The 7,390-nt window shown below is 35.1% G+C and overlaps 1 long non-coding RNA gene across 2 annotated transcripts in view; it reads right to left on the reverse strand.

Moving 5' to 3' along the window:
- The window catches only part of LOC115942171 (uncharacterized), a 123,966-nt gene extending 119,214 nt beyond the window's left edge, over positions 1 to 4,752 (reverse strand). Inside the window, exon 1 of one of the 2 annotated variants that reach the window (XR_004076790.2) lies at positions 3,997 to 4,752. This is a non-coding gene — a long non-coding RNA (uncharacterized LOC115942171). Of the gene's footprint in view, positions 1 to 3,892 lie in introns of both variants that reach the window. The other variant, XR_004076792.2, reaches the window with a different exon arrangement.
- Positions 4,753 to 7,390: the final 2,638 nt, after the last annotated feature.

Consider the following 7,390-nt stretch of genomic DNA (forward strand, 5'->3'; position numbering starts at 1 on the left):
GGAAAACAGAATCTTAGTGAACCAAGGGAAATACAAAATTTTCCATCATACATGTTATTACTACCAACAAGAAAAGAGAGAAAGAATTGGGTCCCCAAAAAAGTTTGATAAAATGTTTAAAAATTCCTTAAAATTTTTAAGGAAAAAAGTTAAAAAAAAAAAACAACCTAATGGATAGAATCAGTGGCATACTGGTAAACATTTAACTGTCAGGTTGTTGAGGATAAAAGCTTATACTGTAGCATTTCCAGTGTCTATGGTGAAAATATTCCAACCAATTTCAAGTTACTGATGTGATTTAAGAAGAGAACATTTTATAACTATATATATATATACTATAACTAACATTTTTAATAGTAAAATATTGGATACTTTTCCCCCTAAGAGTGTGTATATTATATATTTTTATATATATGTATATATGTGTATATATATTTATATATGTATATATGTATATATTTATATATATTTGTATATATGTATATATATATAATATTGAAAGACATAACTAATGATACAAGGCAACAGAATCATCAATAAATGATAAATCTAGTAGCTTAAGTACACACAATATCAATCAGTAATCTTCCTGCCATAAACTATCAAACAAACACAAATTGAGGTTCATTCTTGAAAACAAAAAGCATACATTCTTTTTTTTTCTGCTGTCACATGACTTGTGACTATTTTATTTTATTTTATTCTATTGTTATGTTAATCACCATACATTACATCATTAGTTTTTGATGCAGTGTTCCATGATTCATTGTTTAAAAGCATACATTCTTAAAGACAGTCAAGGTCCAGAAAAAGACAAGAAATGCTATTGAATGTTCCTAGATTAACAAATTAATTTCTAGATTAATATAACTAAATGTTATGCCTGACACTGAATTGGACCTCAGACTACAGAAAAAAATTAACAAAATAACTATAAAGGACATACTTGTCATGACTGAAGAAACTGGAATATGGATTTGATAATATTGAATTAATGTTAAGTTTCTTCATTTTGATAGCTGTTCTGTGTTTGTGTAATATAACAATAGTGTTCTTAGGAAATAACAGTGAAAATTTAGAGGTAAAGGGAAGGAGTGTCTCCACTTACTTTTAAATGGATCAGAAAAAAAAAATTTGTCATTCTACCAATTTACTGAAATACACATAATACATATACAAACATATATAACAGATTTATAAAGAAAACCAAATATAAACAATTGATAAATTTGGTTAAAAAGTAATGGAATTTCTCTGCCCTACTTTTGCACTTTTTTTTATATTTGAAACTATATCAATACATAATGTCATAAATTTTAAAATAAACAAACATATAACCAAAAATGTGGATATACATGGCCAGCTTTCCACGAGGCAATAATTATCTGGATTCCAGTAGTAGCAAGTCTTTTCATATGAACAGAAATTCTAACACCATCATCCATCATATTTTCCGAACCATAAACTTGGTGTTAGTTTTAACTACACTAACTTATTTTACTCATTTACATCTAAAGGCAGAAGAGTTTGCAACACTTTGTCTAAAAGTAATGATTGCTATAGACTAGAATCAATAATATGCTAGATAAAATATTTAACAATCAGTTCTCTGTGGTGAAAAAAAAGCTCATACTTGTAATATCTGCCAATATCCATAGTGTTAATACTCCCACCATGGCCAACATGAAATCATAAAACAATGCTGGGAAGAGTTGCACAATCAGCTTTTATGAGCTGGTGCAAGCCAGCTCCAGCACATCATTGGCTGGAACTGCCAAACTATCCCAGATTTCCATAGTTTTTAGATGGAACTTAAAGATTATGCAGACTTGAAGAAAGTAGAATAGGGAAAGTGAAATTACATTGCCAGCGATGGGCAGAACAATACTTAAGACCTTGCTATGGGAATTGCAAGATATGTTAATGGTGTATACGTATAGTCTGAGGAAGAGAGTTTAGAACAGTAATTTAGAAAATTTAGACTTTCTGCAGGCCTTCCAATTTGAAGTATATTTAGCCTTCTTGAATATTTAATTGGCTGAACCGCTGAATCATTTTTTTCAACTTGCCATTTCAAAATTCTATTTTCTAAGGTGCATTTTCCCTTTTGCTTTCTCATTTACAAAACTGATCTAATTGCTTTCAAATACTTAAGTGGAGCTATGGTGTTATCTGTTTTGTTTTTATTAATTCTCTCCCATCTATTAAAAATAAACAAATTACACACTAACCCCTATCTATTGGAACGACAGCTTTTGGTTGAAGGCGCTTAAAGCAATCCGTAGACTTGAGCTAATTTTCTCACTCCATGGGACTATAAGATTTTCTACTAGCTTCTGTGATTAATGAGACACTATCTAAAAAAAACAAAAACAAAATTAAGCTTGTCAGAAAATAAGGTGGGATTCAGCAAAGGCCCTGAGAAAAACTGATATACTTATGCAAATTTATAATTGTAATTACATTTTTTATTATGTTTCCCCGATTCATTGTCTCACTGTGTTACATAATATCACATCTTAATCCTGGTAGTTGGTAAATTAGTCTCTTTTCTTGGCCTAAATTACGTCCTTTTGTTTTCTAAGTTTTTGCTATATTCTGTCTCAAAGTTTCTCACCTTGTGTAATTTCAGGGGTAAGCAGGTCAATAATTCTGTCAAGCATTATAAATGGTTTAAAATTTACCCTGTTTGCTGCTAACTAGTTACCCTTCCAACAATTTCATGGATGCTGGCAGAAGACATGAGACTTGTGAGACAGAGACAAGGAGGCTTTATTACACCCAGCACACCACCCAACATGGGTTTCATGTTTACAAAGATACCTTCTGCTCCAAAGTCTCATGAGGGTGACCAAGTGATGCAGGGAGAAGTTTCAAATGCAGTGGCTTTGCCTCACAACTGAAGAATCCAGAGATTAGGAGGCCCTGATCTTTTATATTTGGCTTTAAGCAAACTTTCATAGATTTTTCTCCAGAGGGAGACATTATTTTTACTGTATTACATAGCAAAATTCCTCATCCTCTACTCTGGAAGGAGATACTGTCTTTATCTTTCAAAGCTGCTCACTATATAAACATTCCTGAAGAGATAGCCTGGAGCAAAAGTTGCCAATGTCTCCTCTAACAAGATGTATAGAAATGAGATATCCAGAGAATATTTTCTCTTAACACCATACAGTACAAAAATTCTTGCCAAATAGACTGTTATGAGGGTTAAAAAGACATGGTTAATAATTTGAGATTTAAGGCATGTTGTTCTAGCAAATGTAAAATCTCCCCAATGAATTTAATGCATTTACCAATCATTGGTTATTAACACTTTGATGTGCAAATATTGGATATATTCCAAAGTTAAAATATAGTAAGGGATGGCTTTGATGTGGAGGATAATCTATATCCAGAGTCAACATCTCTACTAGTTGGGTAAGAGCCCCCTGAAAAGCAAGGAAAAACAGTCTTTGTGGCAATGGGAGGAAAGTCACAATTTAAAAATTAGAGTTCCAGACAATTTTATCCATAGTCTTAACATTTTCTCTTCAATCTGTATAAATTTCTACTTGTACATAGATTGTGCATTTAGAGTAATAACCTTTTGTTCTCTTCAAAATGGATGTGTATCGTTTTCTTTTTTCTGATTTACCTTTCCCCTGATTTTCACTCAAATTTTCTCTCAATGACTTTCCATTATCAAACCAATATTGCTATTTTTTCCTTTAGTATGCATTTTCACATGCCATTTCTCCCTCCCTCTTTTCTTCTATTTTATCCTCCGTTGATTTAAGGCAATACTCTCGTTAACGTGTATGGAAATACGCATCTCTTCAATTCCCCCCCGCCCCGTACTGTTGTGTAACAAATTACCACAAAATTAGTAGCTTAAAACAACACTCACTACTTCATAGTTCGGTAGGGCACAAGTCTGGGCACAGCATAGTTGGGGTGCAGGATCGCTGTCCTCGAAAGCTGAAATAAGTTGTTAGCTGGGCTGGTTCTCACCTGGATACTCTGAGGAAGCATCTGCTTCTAAGATCATTCCGGTTGTTGGCAGAATTTAGTTCTCTGCTGCTTGTAAGGCTGAAGTCCCCATTTCCTTTCTGGCTGTCAGTGGAGGTACACTCCAGAAAGCCTCAATTGCAGTGCAAGCACGACTGCTCCCCCAAACTCGCTAGGGCCAGTCCAGGCCAGCCACCGCCCATTGGACCACAGCCGGTGCCTCAGCGCACCCTGCCCTCAGCTTGCCGCGGCTCCACAGCGCACACCACCCAATTCTGCCTAACTCTTGACCGGGCCTGCTTGAAAGGTAGGTTGAGCCAGAACCTCCATACCCTGTCCGGGTGTGGGGGACGTGAGGCTTCCGCAGGCAGGGCATCCACACGTAGCTCGTTTGAGGACTCTCTGTCCCCTTCCGGCAAGTTCTGCGAGTTCCCGCGAGACTGGGCTAACGCGCTGCGAAGTGGTCAAAGCTGAGTGTCCGCCTGTTCCCCCCACCCCCAGCCCGCTCTGAGCTGCCTCTGGCCCTTCGTGATAACCCCACCCCCATCCCCTTGCTGCCCTCCAGCCGGGCTGGGGTCACTTCGGAATTCTGCCTATCACAGAGATCATTTGATTAGGCCACCTAGGATAATCTCCCTTTTAAAAGGCCAATTTTGGGGCGCCTGGGTGGCTCAGTTGGTTAAGCGACTGCCTTCAGCTCAGGTCATGATCCCAGGGTCCTGGGATCGAGCCCCGCATCGGGCTCCCTGCTCTGCGGGGAGCCTGCTTCTCCCTCTCCCACTCCCCCTGCTTGTGTTCCCTCCCTCGCTGTGTCTCTCTCTGTCAAATAAATAAATAAAATCTTAAATAAATAAATAAATAAATAAAAGACCAATTTTGGCAAATAAAATAACCTAATCACAAGATGTGACATCCCTTTATATTAATGTATCACCCCCACACTCCCGGAAAGAATTCTACAAATGTGTAGGTCATTGAGTTTCATTTCAGAATGCTGCTACCACACCTGTTGTGTAACGAAGTAGTAACTTTGCATTACAAAGTTTCTCATGAAACATCTGGGATTTAACTTTTAAACTAAGAATCAAAAAAAAAAAGTAGGATTTTCTTTTATGATCAAGCTGTTTCATTTCTTTAGTAGCCAAAAGGATATGCTATTATACAGGACTCTGAGACCATGACCTGAGCTGACGCCAAGAGTTGGACACTTAACAGCCTGAGCGACCCAGGTGCCCCAAAACTGACAATATTTAACGATGTCTTGTTTACCATTTAATAATTGGCTTCCTTTTTTAGATTACATTGATAATTTCTTTATATAGGGTAACAAAGATGATTTGTATGTTCCTCAGCTCTCATCACATCAAAATCAAAAGAAGAATCTCACTCTCCCAGAGACCAGTCTTCCCTGGGAAAGAAAAAATCACTGTGATTTATCCTTCATAGATTAAATAAACCCTTCTACACCAGTGACCTTGTGGGATAGAGAACTATAATTGGCCAGATAGTCTGCATCATGTACTCTTTTTGTGGTAGGAAGGCCCCATCATCTGATTAGCAACTTCAAAAGCTGAGAGAAAATAAACTCTACTGTTAAAAAAAAAAAAAAAAGAAAAAAATGACAAACCATTTCCTAAAAATGTAATAAATACTAAGTTAGGATAAAGTCATTATAATATTCATATATATTTGCACTAAATAATTTCACTTATAAAACAAGTTAAATTTAAACATTCAACTGAACAATAATAATCAGGAACACTCAGCAGCACATGAAAGTACCTTGTAAAGTATAAAGTAGCCTAAATATGTTAGTTATTTTTATTAAATTTTTTTTGAATTGGTAAATTTAAGGATTTTATTCAACATAAGGATAGTGATATAGAGTTCTATATGTGACTTTTAGATATAATTCAATGTAATAACATGGATAACAGCAATGGATGGATTTTTACACAAAGCATCCCCACCTATTTGACCTTCTTATCATAACTAACCATATTTCTCTCTAAAGAGTTGAACTAGTAACCCCCAGTATAATGTCTGCTGGATTGTATCTCCTGAGCAACATTATTTGTTTTATAAAGAACTCTCCAGAAGAAATACTTGCAGGATTTCTTATTCCAGGATGATTAAATAACAAAGTTAAAAATATGAGGAAGCTACCACAGTGGGCCAACATGTTAAATAAACTAATAAGTAAGATTTCATAGCAATAATGGCTTTCCAAGAGAATGAAACAATACTTAATTTGGTAGTTATGGAGCACATTTTTATTTCTAAGCAGTACTGAATATATTGAGTGATCAAATAATCAGTATAAAATAATATTTCATTTTTTTCTCTCTCAGGTTTTTGGTTTCGGTATAGCAGTGACCAGAATCTTTCACTTTCTCTTAAATAGTCCCTGTCATAAATATTCTAATTATATCTAGACTAATCAATATGAATTTATTATTTATATACAAGGTGTTCTATTTAAGTCCATCCACATGGATATACAGTGGACAGGGCCACCATACCTTCTGCTTTACCAGAGACACTAGGTTTATGCATGTTGTCCCAGAAAAATTCCTAAAAACTTCTCCTTTCACTTTCACTGTGTTGTATGATAAGTTATATGGTTTCCCTAGTACTGCAAACCTGCCCTATGCTCTGAGATTGCTACTGGATTACTATTTTTTAAATCTTAAATTTCATATAATTTTATCTGTAACCATTTTATAAGGACATTTGAAAATATCAACCATACCAGTAGCACAACAACAAAAAATAATAATTCCTTAAAATCAATACATAACCAATGTATGACTGTTTTATCTGGTTACACAGCTTGATTTTGGTTCTGTGACCAATGAGTTATAAAAGATTCCTCAGTAAACATGTGACTCACCTTCCCTGAGACCAAGATATCTCACATATATCTTGATGGTTCATAATCTAAAGAAGTGAATCTGATACACATGAGAAAAGACATGGAAGCCTGCACCTGAAAGTGTGCCTGGGCTTTCTTTCTCCTGGTATATTGAATTCCTTGTCTTCATTAAAGCCTTAATTAGGTATACCATGATAGGCCATTGTGAGTCTTTTCAATTATTTGGGGTGATGCCTAATTACTACAGTCATAGTAACTGCCATTGATGATTACTGCTTAACTCCATTACATTGTTAAAAGCTAAACAGGGTTTATTAAAATTTTTACATACCTTATTTATCTACTGGATAATGTACCTCTGTAATTATAAGTCTCTTAATCTATTATTTAGTTACCACAAAGTACAGTTGGTAATACAAGATAAATGTTTGATATTTTCCCTTTTTTATTTATTTTTTATTTTTTTAAAAGATTTTATTTATTTATTTGAGAGAGAGAGAGCACGAGCAGTGGGGAGGGGCA

Source organism: Leptonychotes weddellii, chromosome 10, assembly GCF_054177405.1.
Source record: "Leptonychotes weddellii isolate Sample4059 chromosome 10, ASM5417740v2, whole genome shotgun sequence".
NCBI classification, from domain to species: domain Eukaryota; kingdom Metazoa; phylum Chordata; class Mammalia; order Carnivora; family Phocidae; genus Leptonychotes; species Leptonychotes weddellii.